The 15,294-nt window shown below is 32.1% G+C and overlaps 1 long non-coding RNA gene across 1 annotated transcript in view; it reads left to right on the top strand.

The window, feature by feature from the left end:
* The window catches only part of LOC139902933 (uncharacterized), a 36,023-nt gene extending 21,448 nt beyond the window's left edge, over window positions 1–14,575 (top strand). The window contains exons 2-3 of the long non-coding RNA XR_011777809.1: window positions 14,025–14,088; window positions 14,557–14,575. This is a non-coding gene — a long non-coding RNA (uncharacterized lncRNA). The remainder of the gene's footprint in view (window positions 1–14,024; window positions 14,089–14,556) is intronic.
* Window positions 14,576–15,294: the final 719 nt, after the last annotated feature.

Below are 15,294 nucleotides of genomic sequence, written 5' to 3'. Positions count from 1 at the left end.
TGCTGAGGTCCGTGGATTTCCTGCTGATTTTTGTGATGACTTTTCTAGATTTTTCGTCAACCTACAGCTTGTCTGGACGACAACTTCATGACCTAAATCAAGAAGCGCGTTTCTTTTTCGGAAGACTTTACTTCCTTTTAATGATGGAATTGATTCATCGTGTAGATCCATCTCTTCTTTTCTTTCATCGGGTAAAACAGTTTAGTTTAGTCCAAAGCAAAAGTATTTTCAGTTATTTGTACAAAAATATGTGACATATGTTTTGAATAATTTGGAGAATTTTTCCACACTTGGCTTTTATTTTCCTTTTTATTGTCCTCTATTCCATTTTAAATGAATTTTAACATTTTGGTTTGTTTATCAATTTATGTCCTTTCCGAGGTAACAATAATTTCGGTGTTAAAACCTAGTTTTATCGTTCATAAATATGTATAAACATGATTTTGAGTTCATTTAATTAAAAATTTTGAAAATTTTTACTAGAATTGGGTAGTCAGTATATAAGACTAGGGCTGTTCTTTATTATCAGAGAGCACTAGATTCTAATACAACTACTACTTTACTAGTATTTCTAATGGTAACCAAGTGTATAAAGTAAAAATTTTAAAATCCGAAAGAATTTAACCCCTTCCCACACTTAAGATCTTGCAATGCCCTCATTTGCAAGAAATCAGTAACAATTTAAATTATTGAGGGTGATTTGTGTGAAAATGATTAAATTTTACCAAAGTTTCCAAACATATTTGTGTTTGCTTGCTGAATGATAAATGGTGCATATCATTTGTTCATTCCGTCTTGTTGTTATTTCACATATATTTTGCATCTTGTCGTCAAAATAAGTTGCTTTTGCTGAACTTAATGCCAGTCTTTGAAAATGCGTTGTTTTACCCTGTTGTGTACATAAGATAAACTGCAAACATATATACATATTTTTGAAGTTTGGTATATTACCCCACATTCAAAAATTATTAAAATCTAAGAATAAAAGTTAGAAAATTATAAAAACTATTACAATATTAACATAAGTATTAAACGTATCAACATTACAAATTACAAAATAAATAAAACTAAGTAGACTAGGGATGATACTGATACCAGTAGGGGTTCCATGCATAACCATAGGTGCTATAAAATGCTTCGGCTGGGTTATACGTAGGATATGGTGGTTGAATCTCTATAGACCAGGGAGGGAATATGGGCTTTGTAGTAGGAATATAGTTTCTACCTATATGTTGGCAATAAGCTATGATTTGGTTTCGATGAACTTTCCAATCTTCAAATGCTCTATGTCTAGCATTTTCGTACTCCTGTGAAGCTATAAACCTTTGCATTTCTTGCATTTCATTTCCCCCTCCTATATTACCTTGCTGTTGGTTTCTCTCAACATGTGGATGTCTACCATGGTATTGTACTGCGGCGTTATTTCGCCTCTTCAAAACTTTCGCACCATGGTATACATTTAAACCTATTTTATCGCGGGGTTCTGGTTCTTTGACTAATAATCCCCCCGACTTATATCCACACCGAGATATTCAGCAATCAAAGTAATAAATATACCACCTCCTATTATGCTATGCGGTCTCATCCCCCTAACCATAGCTGATAAATAATAACCCACACAATAAGGTATACTTACAGCGCTTTGTGGGTCTCGAATACACATATGGCAAAACAAATCCTGTTCATTTACCTTTTCCTTGTTCTTACCTCTTTGTGTAATCGAATTAGCTAAAACCTATGAATTACTCTTAATTTAGCTCTATCTATATCCAAATAAGAGTAATTTCCCCCTTTGAATCGGTGATGGCTTGTCATTTGACTCCATACACCATGTGTATCAAAATTTTCATCTATCTTTCTACCATTTAGTATCAACCTTCTATAATCGGCAGATGCTAACTCCTCAGGCATATATATACGTAAAGCCTGAGCCATGTCTAGTAAAGACATGTGGCGCATCGAACCTCCTAACAAAAATCTAATAAAAGATCAATCGGTTAAACTAGCTACCCGATCATTTAATTCTATACTACACAACAATTCTTCACACCATACTTTATATACAGGTCTACGCATGGTGAATAAACGTACCCAGTCGTTAAAAGTAGAATTACCATACCTCTGTGCAAGTAATTCTCTAATTGGCCCAGCTAATTCTACAGCTTCTAATGGTCCCTATTCTATGACCCTAGGTACCTCAACAACTTTAGAATGAAGAGTATGCAAACCCCTTTGGTATTTTGGATAATCTATCCAAAGTCTGTCAAATCTCAGGTTCGGGTGCAAATCTTCCAAGTGCATATCAGAAAATGTCATGACTGGATGAGGTATATCTTGTTTGTAGTAGTTATCCACCTCCTGTTGTTCCGCATTTTCAGCAGAAGCATTGCGAGCTTGGGATGAAGATTCACCCCTTTCTGTCTGCAAAATACATCAAACACAATTTTTGTGCATCTAAATATGCATTAGTGTCAGCAAAATCATCAGTCAAAATAATTACAATGACATGATCAATTTATATCAAACTTAAGCTCATTTTCATATTTTCATCAAATCTACACTTTTTCAAATAAGCATATACGAAAATGTTCGCCAAGTTCATAAGCATTTAACTCAAATAACATGTCAAAATAATCATTACTAGCAATTAAACAAGTTTCAAATGGCATTATCTTTCAAAAATCAAGTTCATGAATTTTAGACTTGAAAAAGTCCACTTTAATTCTCAAAATCATGTTTAGGCTCAAAGTTTGGATCATTTAACTACCTAAACATGTTACACTACTTAATTTAGCAACAATTCATGATAAAAATCGGCCATAAACTGTTTATATCAAAAAGCCCCAAATTGCTCAAGAACACAAACCCTAGATTACTCAAAATTTGAAGTTTAAGGCTTCTAATCATGTTAAATAGCATCAATCTAGGTTATACAAGCATAATACATAAACAATTTAAGCATAATTACACTAAAAAGCATCAAAATCAAATTGGGTATAAAATTGCTCAAGAACACTAATTTTCGGATTAAATGGTGTTTAGAAATTTACCATTTTTCTTAAGTAATTCCTTGATAGCATCCTTCTTAACATGATTTTAGTAAAAGATTTGATGATTAACGGTGAAAAATTGTGAATTTGGGAGGTTTTTTTTTGGGTTTTTTCGGGTTTATTTTTGCAGTGTTTTCGTGGGTGTTGGGTCGGGGACTGATCAGTTCGTCCCTTATATTTTTTTTCTGGATTTTAGGAACTCCGCGAGTCACGGTATTTTACCCTTCAAACTCCGCGAGTCGCGGAGTTTGTAATTTTTTTTTATATATATATCTTAACTAATTAAAACAATTAAGTAATTAATTTTAAAATTTTGTTTCCCTTGTTATTTAGGATGAGGTCGTTTCGGATCGATGTCCTAGTCCGTCCTTCGACAAAATTTTAAAATATGTCTTTTTGTAGCGATTGTTTTAAAAGCTAAGATTTTTTTTTTATTTTTTTTTTAAATGTTTTTGTTATACTTTAATTCAATAAGATTAAAAATAATGATAATAAAAGTTCTCGTCCCACCCTCGGGTAAAGCAATTCCGGTTCAACGACCTAGTCTTCAACTTACGACGAATTTTAAAAATCATATTTTTAACTTAATGAGATAAAGTAAATTTTTTTTTTTAAATTCACACCAAACTTAAAATTTAAAATGCATAAAATTAAAAATTCATATTTTAAAAATTAAAAATTCACACTAAACTTAATTTAAAAATTCATATTATAAAATCACACCAAACTTATATTATATTTTTCAAATATTTACAATTTTAAATATATTATTTTTACAAAGTTTACAATATTAATTTAAGATTTATATATTAATTTTAAAAACATGGTAAAAATAAAATTAAAAATCTTTTTGGCTTTTTATCCCACTTTAATCAATCAAATATTATTAAAAATATGCGCCCCTCTTTTCGGTAAAGTAATTTCGGTTCCATGACCTAATTTAACTCATGACAAATTTTTGAAATATTTTGGGTTGATTGATTAAAGATATTTATACCTTAAGAATAAACGTTAAATTTCGCAGTGATGTAATAAATTTTTGAATGATATCAATAATTTCGGTCGCCAAACCTAATTTTATTCAATACCAATTTAATACTTTATAGTGAACAAATTAGCGTTTATTATCAAAAGGTTAAAAATAAAAATAAAAAAAATAAAAACTGTACAAACATACCTGTGAAATAGATTTCTTAGTTATATGATCTATCCCATTCATAAGATAGTCGGTTTAATTGGTTTTCCATGGCTACATAGGCGTAACCTCGAGCATACAGTGTCTTTTCTTCTAAACATATGAACGGTCCGTCTCTGCATAAAGTAACAAATTCGGTGTTTGAATAGGTTTGATTATTTGAACATTTACCTCCATGTGACCATTTTCCGCATTTGTGACATCTTTCTAGGTGTCGTGCTCTTCTTTTCGCTGCGGATTTTGATTTTCCTTTACCAAATTGTAACTTATTATCTTCGCATCTGGATTCTTTTCTAACTCCGTCCAATCTTTCTCTGATTACTGATACTATTTCACTTGGTAGTGTGTCATTATTACGTTTAGTGATCAAAGCGTGTAGCATTAGACCATGGTTTAGTTCACAGGCAGTCTTCATTTCCTAAAAAAATAAAAATTCAGAATGGGGGGAGAAGACTAGTTCTTTAGGGTCTGCTAGGGAAAGACTGTTCGGGTTCCATTTTCGAGAACTACACAAAAACAGACAATCTAACTCTAACAAAAATACATATTATCCTTTAAAGACTTGATTCTCTCCACACTTAGTTAGCTGTGGTATCAAAATTGTGATTAACTTCGTTGTCGAATTCCATTGGACTATCTATGTAGTGTTTAACTCTGTGACCATTAACTTTAAATTCAATCCCATTTGAATTTATTAATTCTATCATTCCGTATGGGAAAACTCTTTTGACTATGAATGGTCCAGACCATCTTGATTTCAATTTTCCAGGAAATAGCTTGAATCGTGAATTGAAAAGAAGAACTCTGTCTCCTTCTTTAAATTCTTTTAAACTTCTGATTCTTTTATCATGTCATTTCTTCGTTCTTTCCTTATAGATTAACGAATTATCGTATGCTTCATGTCTTAATTCTTCTAATTCGTTTAGTTGACTTAACCGTAGACGTCCAACTTCATGTAAATCAAGATTACATGTCTTCAAAGCCCAAAATGCTTTGTGTTCAATTTCTACTGGAAGATGACATGCTTTTCCATAAACAAGTCTAAAAGGTGTGGTTCCAATTGGAGTTTTGTAGGCTGTTCTAAAAGCCCAGAGTGCATCCTCCAATTTAATGGACCATTCCTTCGGATTTGATCCTACGGTTTTTTCTAGAATACGTTTTAAAGCTCGGTTGGTATTTTCAACTTGTCCACTTGTTTGTGGATGATATGCGGTGGAGATTTTATGAGTTACTCCATATCTTTTAAGAACTTTCTCAAGTTGATTATTACAGAAATGAGTACCCCGATCACTTATTAAAGCTTTCGGTGTTCCAAACCTTACAAAAAGACGTTTTAAAAAGTTGACTACAACTCGTGCATCGTTAGTTGGGAGAGCTTGTGCTTCCGCCCATTTAGATACATAATCAATGGCTACGAGTATATATAGATTATTATGAGATTTTGGAAATGGACCCATAAAGTCAATACCCCAAATGTCAAATACTTCACATACTTGTATGACATTTTGTGGCATTTCATCAAGTTGACTTATTTTTCCGGCCCTTTGACAAGCATCACAGGATTTGCAAAGAAGGTGTGCCTCTTTGTAAATTGTAGGCCAATAAAATCCAGCATCATAAACTTTTCTTGCTGTTAGTTGAGGCCCATAATGCCCTTCTGTTGGTCCTGTGTGACAATGGTTTAAAATTTTACTAGCTTCATCTCCAAATACACATCGGCGTATTATTCCATCGGGACAACTTTTAAATAGATGTGGATCTTCCCAGAAATAGTGTTTTATATCACTGAAGAATTTCTTTCATTTTTGGTACGATAATCCTTTTTCAAGGAATCCACATACTAAATAGTTTGCATAGTCTGCAAACCATGGGATTTCATTATAATCTATCTTCAATAGATATTCATCAGGAAAGTTGTCTTGTATGGCCGATTCATTTAGAACTTCTAATTCGGGATTTTCAAGACGAGAAAGATGATCAGCGGCGAGATTTTCTGCTCCTCTTTTATCTCGGATTTCAATATCAAACTCTTGTAAGAGTAAGATCCAACGGATTAATCTTGGTTTAGCATCTTGTTTCGAAAATAGGTATCTAAGAGCAGAATGGTCGGTATAAACCACCGTTTTTGCTAGAACGAGATATGATCGAAATTTGTCAAAAGCAAAGACAATAGCAAGGAGTTCTTTTTCAGTAGTTGTATAGTTCGTTTGTGCTCCTTGTAACGTCTTACTAGCATAATATATAGGTTGAAATCGTTTTTCAATCCTTTGTCCTAAAACGGCTCCCATTGCAAAATCACTTGCATCGCACATTAGTTCAAATGGTAGATTCCAATTTGGTGTTATCATGATCGGCGCATTAGTGAATTTCTCTTTAAGAATATTAAAAGATTTGATACACTCATCTGAAAAGATGAATGGAGCATCCTTTTCTAGGAGTTTATTCATAGGAGTGGCAATTTTAGAAAAATCTTTTATGAAACGTTGGTAAAAATCGGCATGCCCTAGAAAACTCCTAACTCCTCTAACATTGGTGGGATGTGGAAGTTTAGCAATTACATCTACTTTAGCTCTATCCACTTCAATTCCTTCTTTTGAAATTTTATGTCCAAGAACGATGCCCTCTTTAACCATGAAATGGCATTTCTCCCAATTAAGTACTAGATTTGATTGTTCGCATCTATTAAGCATTCGTTCCAGATTAACTAGACATGATTCAAATGTATCACCGAAGACTGAAAAGTCATCCATGAAAACTTCCATGCATTCTTCTATCATGTCGTGAAAAATCGTCATCATACACCTTTGAAAGGTTGCAGGGGCGTTACAAAGTCCAAATGGCATGCGTTTGTAAGCAAAAGTACCATAAGGGCACGTGAATGTGGTTTTCTCTTGATCTTCGGGTGCTATTGGAATTTGAAAATATCCGGAAAATCCATCTAGAAAATAATAGTAACTATTTTCGGCTAATCTTTCCAACATTTGATCTATGAAAGGTAAGGGAAAGTGATCTTTTCTGGTGGCGTCATTTAATTTTCTATAATCAATACACACACGCCATCCTGTTACAGTCCTAGTAGGAATAAGCTCATTTTTCTCATTTGTAATGACAGTCATGCCACCCTTCTTAGGCACGCATTGAACTGGGCTTACCCATGGACTATCAGAGATTGGATATATCAAACCTGCATCTAGCAGTTTAATAATCTCTTTCTTAACTACATCTTGCATATTAGGATTTAGTCTTCGTTGGCGTTGCACATACGTTTTATGACCTTCTTCCATAAGGATTTTATGTGTGCAATACGAAGGACTTATTCCTTTAATATCATGAATCTTCCCTGTAATGGCTGGTTTATGAGCTTTCAACACATAAATGAGTTGTGATTTCTCATTTTTAGTAAGAGAAGACGATATTATTACAGGTAATTCAGATTCACCATGTAAATAAGCGTATTCCAAATGGTTTGCAAGTGGCTTTAACTCTAATTTCGGAGGTTCTTCTATCGATGATTTATATCGATATCTGTCTTCTTCTTTTAGCATTTGAATTTCTTCTGTTGTTGGTTCATATCCATTAGCTATAAGTGTAGCTAACATTTCAGCTTCATCAATTGGTTCATTACCTTCTCCTAAAGAACATTCTCCTGTTCCTTGTAATTCTGGAAATTCTTCTAATAATTCTGCATGTGCATCTATAGTTTGAATATAATAACATGTATCATCTGCAGATTGTGGTTGTTGCATTGCTCTATCAACTGAAAAGGTAACACTCTCATCCTCTATACTTAGGGTCAATTTCTTACCGAACACGTCTATCATTGCTTTAGCCGTGTTTAAGAATGGTCTTCCTAATATGAGAGGAACTTGAGAATCTTCTTCCATGTCCAGAACAACAAAATCTACTGGAAATACTAAAGTACCAACTTTAACTAGCATGTTCTCCATTATCCCTCTAGGATATTTTATTGATCTATCGGCTAGTTGTATGCTTATTCTGGTTGGTTTCAATTCTCCAAGGTCTAGTTTAGCGTATAGTGAATATGGCATTAGATTTATACTAGCACCTAAGTCTACCAATGCTTCTATTGAACTAAGACTACCCAGAAAATATGGAATTGTGAAACTTCCTGGATCAGATAATTTTTCTGGTATCTTATTCAACAGTACTGCTGAACAATTAACATTCATGGTAACAGCCGAGAGTTCTTCCATTTTCTTTCTATTTGAGATTAGATCTTTCAAGAATTTAGCTTATCTAGGCATTCCTGAAATCACATCAATGAAAGGAAGATTTACATTTATCTGTTTAAACATATCCAAGAATTTGGATTGCTCGGCTTCAAGTTTCTCTTTCTTCATTTTACTCGGGTAAGGAAGTGGTGGTTGGTATGGTTTAACATAAGGTTTAGCCTTAACTGTGTTATCTTCATTAACCTTTTCAACTACCGGTTCTTTTTCCTTATCTTGATCAGGTTGTGGTTCTTGTGGAGTAGGAATAGCTTCATCAGAAGTTACAGGTATTTCAGGTGGTTTAAGTGTTGTACCACTTCTTGTGGTAATGGCTTTAGCTGTTTCATTCCGGGGGTTAGCATTTGTATCACTAGGTAGACTTTCCGGTTTTCTTTCACCTATTAACCTTGCTAGGTTACTTACTTCTTGTTCCAGATTTTGAATAGAAGCTTGTTGATTTCTAAATGCTTGAGCATTTTGTTCATTAGTTTGTTTTTGAGATGTGAAAAACTGCGTTTGAGTTTCAACTAGCTTCGTCATCATATCTTCTAAATTCGGCTTTTTATCATCGGTTTGTTGTGGTGGTTTGTTTTGAAAATTAGGTCTTTGCTGATTGTAAGTATTGTTGGATACTTGTTGATTGCTAGGACCTTGTTGGTTGTTGTATGGAATATTTCGGCTATAATTCTGGTTTTGATTGTAAATTGGTCTTGGCGGTTGATAATTATTCTGATAATTATTTCCAGGCCTTTGGTTTATGTATGAAATATTCTCTCTTTGTTCCATTGTTAGTTCAATACTGAGACAATCTTTTATCAAATGTGGTCCTCCACACTGCTCACAACTAATTCGTATTGAGTGAATATCTTTAGTCATCTTTTCCATTCGTCTCTCGACAGCATCTATCTTTGCGGAAATGGAATCTAAGTCATGGCTAGAATCGGCTCTAGCTGCTTTAGATGATCTAACGATATCTTTTTCTTTGTGCCACTCATGTGAGTGGGAAGCAGTGTTATCAATAATTTTGTAAGCATCAGTTTCGGTTTTCTTCATAATAGAACCACCAGCTGCTATATCTATGTCTTTCCTTGTAGTGATGTCACATCCTTGGTAGAATATTTGTACTATTTGACAGGTGTCTAAACCATGTTGCGGACATCCTCTTAACAACTTTCCAAATCTAGTCCACGCCTCATATAGAGTTTCATTCGGCTTCTGTGTGAATGTAACAATTTCTCCTCGAAGTCTTACGGCTTTAGATGCAGGAAAGAATTGTTTAAGAAATTTTTCAACTAAAACGTCCCATGTATCAATCGCCCCTTCAGGTAACGATTCCAACCAATCTTTGGCTTCTCCCTTTAAAGTCCAGGGAAATAACATGAGATATATCTGTTCATCCTCCACTTCTCGGATTTTAAATAGTGTGCAGATCCTATTAAAGGTACGAAGATGTTCATTTGGATCTTCCTTTGGCGCACCACTAAATTGGCATTGATTAGTCACCATGTGTAGAATTTGTAATTTGATTTCATAATCTGGCGCATTAATGTCTGGATGAGTAATTGCGTGACCTTGGCCAGTGTGTTTAGCTCTCATTCGGTCTTCCATACTTAATGGTTCTGTTACTTCCATAATTGAATTTGTTGAATCGGAATCACTAGAGGATTCTGATTTAATGGTTCGTTCCTCAACAATCTCTGTTTGAATGATTGGTGGTTCCGGAGGAAAATTTAGTGGTTCAGGATCTATGAATCGTCCCTAAATATTCTCCGGATTCTCAATTGTGAGGTCGGGTTCAAAAAATGGATTATCAACGGCGACAATATTAGTTAGATGTCTTGATCTAGTTACAGGTGGTGAACTTACAAAAGGTGATGAACGTCTTGCTCGGTGCATTCACTGAATATCCTATTAGTTTTTAAAAGGAAAGAAAAATTATAATAAGTTATCCAATCAATAGACTTTTCTGATTTTGCCCACGTTTCGAATAGCCAAAAGATGCAGCAGAGGGGCAGGATTCGTTTGGTCTCAATATAATTGAGGACTGTTTGGCTCCAATAACCCGGTCCACGTACAAATCCAACTATTACTACGAACCAGAAAATTTTGATGTCTATCAATTTAACCACTTAAAATAAATTTTCGTAATTTTAAGAAATTTAGATAAGAAGTAGAATAAAAATCTATGTCCTAAAACTAGAATAACGAGAAATAAGAAAGAAAAAGAGCGCGTCGAAAAAGGTCGAAAAAGAAAAATGGTTGAAAAATAAAAGGTGACGGAAAAATAAAAAAAACTTATAAAACTTAAAAACACTTGACTAACCTAACCTTATTACTACAACTAACTTAAAATTATAATCGCAAATTGAGATTACTAATTGGAATGATAATTGATACATAGGTAAAAGTCGTCTAAAAATATTAAAGCTTACAAGAAAAACTAAATCCCAAATGGAAATAACTTAAAAAGAAACTAAAACTTAAAAAGGCGTCGCAAAATTCTAAAGTACCTAAATCTTAGTCTAAAGAAAAAGCATTTAAGAGATTTTACGGCAAGGCCTAAAAATCTAGAAGTAAAAATAACTATGGCAAAAACTATGAGTTAAAAATAAATACGAGCTAAAAATACAAATATTACGCTAAAACTATTAAAAAGGGACAAAATATAAAAATATACAAAAAGTTGTAAAAAGTTACAAATTTTTATAAAAATATTATTTTTATATTATTTATTTATTAAAACTATTAATTTTATATTTTATTTAAACTAATTTAACTAAATAAAACAAATAAATAAAAACTAAACTAAACAATATAATATAAATAAACTAATTAGGGTTTAAAATTAATTAAAATTAATAAAACCCGTAATTAATGCGAATTAGGGTTCCTGTGTACCCGTGTCAGGTCTGCTCCGCGAGTCGCGGTATTCGATGCTTCAAACTCCGCGAGTCGCGGGGTTTCAAAATTCAACTCAGGTACAGTTTTGAAATTCGACGCGTTTTTATTTTTTTTTATTTTTTATTTTATATTTTCTATTTTATATTTTCTGTTTTAAAATCTAAAATATTTATGTAATAAAAACTTATATTTTAAAAACTAGAATAAAAATAGAAAAAATCTTAAAACTAGATTTATATATATATTTTTTTCGGTTTTTTTTATGTTTTAAATAAAAACAAAATACTTAAATAAAACTTATATAAAAATAAAAAAACTTTATAAAACTTAAATATTTAACAAAATCTTAAAAATACTTATATTTTTGTTTTCTTTTTTATATTTTCGAATAATTAAAAACGTATTTTTATAAAAACGAATTTTAATAAAAGTAAACTAAAAATCTTTTTTTTTTATATTAGCGTTGCGCTTCCGGCTTTTAAGCGAGTTCCCCGGCAGCGGCGCCAAAAATACTTGATTGTTAAAGCTAAGGGGTATAAAATACTATTAATTTTTACAAGAAAATACTATTAAATACGATACAATTTTTTACACAAGATATTTATTTATTTATAGAATGGATATACTTAAACCTTGCTACAACACTTATAGGCAGTGTACCTAATCGTACAGTAGTGTAGTTTTTAGTAAGTCCGGTTCGTTCCACAGGGAATCTTTTTCACAAAGCTTAACGCTATATTAGTTTAAATTTATAAAAATACAAATATATATATAAGTAATATTATTATTATAAAGGGGGTTTTTACCGTTTAATGACCGGTTTGTCGATTTTAAAACTTTAGTCGCAGTTAAAACCAAATGTAAAATAATAAATAAATACAAGACTTAATTTAAAGCGTAAAGTAAATAACGATAGTGAAATTGCGAATAATAAAAGTGCGATAAAATAAACTTGCGATAATTAAAAAGTACGATAATTAAAAGTGCAATTAAATACAATAATAAAAATGCTATAATTAGAAGTGCAATTAAATATAAAATAAAGGAAATTAAATATGAAATAAAAGAATTATGCTTATTTAAACTTCCGTAATCATGATGTTTGACGTGTTGATTTTAGTTTTATGCACATGGGTTAATTGTCCTTTGTCCTGGATTATTTAATATGTCCGTCTGGTTTTTGTCCATAACAGTCCATCAGTCATAAATATAAAGTGCGAGTGTCCTCGTCAAATTATCCTTATACTCGAAGTTAAATATTTCAACTAATTGGGGACTTAAACTGTAACAAGATTTTAATACTTTGTTTAATAATTACACCAGGATGTCGACTGAGTGTAACCCAAGGTTTTAATATTTTGTTATCAATTATACCAAGTGTCCTTGTACATAATTTCACCCCTGTTTTAATTATTCTAGTGGCTATTAATCCATTCCCGTGTCCGATTAAATGAACGATTATTCGTACATATAAATACCCCGCCCATCGTGTCCGATCGAGTGTATATGGTAATTTATAGGGACGCCCAATTGTAAATCTTTATATTAACATTAACAAACTATCATTTAGTTAAACAAATATAAAGCCCATTAATAGCCCATAGTCTAATTTCCACAAGTGTCGTTCTTTTGTCCAAACCCCAATTATGGTACAAAGCCCAATTACCCAATTTTAATAATTAGCCCAACATCATGATTACTTCGGATTAAATAAGCATAATAATAACTTAGCTACGAGACATTAAATTAAAAAGGTTGAACATAACTTACAATGATTAAAAATAGCGTAGCGTTACACGGACAGAATTTCGACTTACACCCTTACAACATTCGCTAACATACCCTTATTATTAGAATTATAATTAAAATTAAAATTAAAATATAAATTATAAATATAAATATTACGTATATAGATAGAGAGATTGATGGATATATTTGGATGGTTTTTGCGATCAAACTGCGTTTGCTTTTATAGGGAATTGAGTCCAGGTGAGCTCCGCGACTCGCGGCATTTTTGCTCTTCAAACTCCGCGAGTCGCGGAGTTTGAAATTCCAGCTCACTCCAAATTGGATCTTAGTCTGCCGACGGTTTATTATATAATATAATATATATATATAATTTATATAATTAATTATATATTATATTATATTTATATACATAGTTAACTTGTAATTTTTAGTCCGTTGCGTCGAGCGTTGAGAGTTGACTCTGGTCCCGGTTCTGAATTTTCGAACGTCCTTGCGTACTATTTTATATCTTGTACTTTGCGTTTTGAATCTTGTACTCTTGTAATTTCGAGACGTTTCTTATCAATAATTGGAACCTCTTTGATTGTCTTTTGTACTTTTGAGCTTTTTGGTCGTTTGCGTCTTCAATTCGTCGAATCTGTCTTTTATCTTCACCTTTTATTATTTAAACGAATATCACTTGTAAATAGAACAATTGCAACTAAAAGCTTGTCTTTCTTGAGGAATAATGCTATGAAATATATGTTCGTTTTTAGCATTATCAATTACTATAAGTGGAAACTTTCCATAAATAGTAACCTTCCGAAAATGGAAATTATTTAGTGAACCATTAATATCAATATAGTACTATATACTATTGTCTGTTAGGCAATGTCTGATCATACGTTCTATCTCTAGGTTGAGATCTCAGTCACGTCCTTCCGTTCAATTCTTTCGTGGAATACTCTTTTGTGCTACTAAGGTGATTTTCATAGCCCCACTTTTACTGTTTACTTAACTATTTATAACTTTTGGGGTGAGACACATGCTTGCTTTATAACTGTTTTACACTTAGACACAAGTACTAAATTGTTAACTATGCTGTCTTGCTTTGATTCATGCTAAATCTCTACCGTAATATCGTCAATTGCTACGTTTAAATGCAAACTTAATTATTGTGAGTAGGCCTATTGAGAGTAACGTCTCTAACCATTCGACCGTTGGTCTTTGGTTACATAATAATGATTCCACGACACTGACAGTACAAGGTGTCATAGGGTAAACTTGTTTAGTAGCGATATTACAAAATGCAGCAACACTTTTAGATTGATATTTTTATATCAATCAACTTTAAACGAAATCTTGTAGTCTAAAACTTTAGATATTATTTATAAACCTGTGAATTTCACTCAACCTTTTTGGTTGACACTTTAAGCATGTTTTGTCTAAGGTGATGATTGAGCTAGCTGTTTGCAACTTTGTGATGATAGATTTGATGTTTGCATGGAGTCCACATCGCATATTATATTTTAGTTCATAAACATTTATTTTACGTTTTAATAATAATGTAAACATGTATTATTGCTTCCGCTGTTTTATTAACAAAGGTTTTATTTAAAAAGTCTCATATAGAGTCGTTCTCGTTTATACAACTGTGTTATGATATGATTGGTCACAATTACCCCTGGTCCATTTTGGGGGGTGTGACATTAGCTGAGTTTGGTTAACTGAGAATTCGTTTGGGTCGGTTCTGGAGGAAGAGGATGACAGAAAGTATAAGTTAAATACAAACGGGTTGAGTTAATTATCAGAAAGATAGAAACAGCGGGATGGTGAAGGGTGTTAGCGTTATTCAAGAGGTCTCGGGTTCGAGACCCGGCGGAGCCATTTTTTTTTTTATCCAATTAACATGAGGTAGTTTTCATTACCATTATTATTATTATTATTATTATTATTATTATTATTATTATTATTATTATTATTATTATTATTATTATTATTATTATTATTATTATTATTATTATTATTATTATTATTATTAATATTATTACTATTATTATTAGTTATCATTTATTATTATTATTATGATTATTGTTATTATTAGTTATTGTAATTATTGTTATAGTATTAATATATGTACTATGAATATTATTACCATATTAGTACCATCCTTAAGCATTATTATTAT

The sequence above is a fragment of the Rutidosis leptorrhynchoides genome, chromosome 3 (genome assembly GCF_046630445.1).
Source record: "Rutidosis leptorrhynchoides isolate AG116_Rl617_1_P2 chromosome 3, CSIRO_AGI_Rlap_v1, whole genome shotgun sequence".
Classification (NCBI taxonomy): domain Eukaryota; kingdom Viridiplantae; phylum Streptophyta; class Magnoliopsida; order Asterales; family Asteraceae; genus Rutidosis; species Rutidosis leptorrhynchoides.
This window is presented reverse-complemented; position numbering and strand designations above follow the sequence as displayed.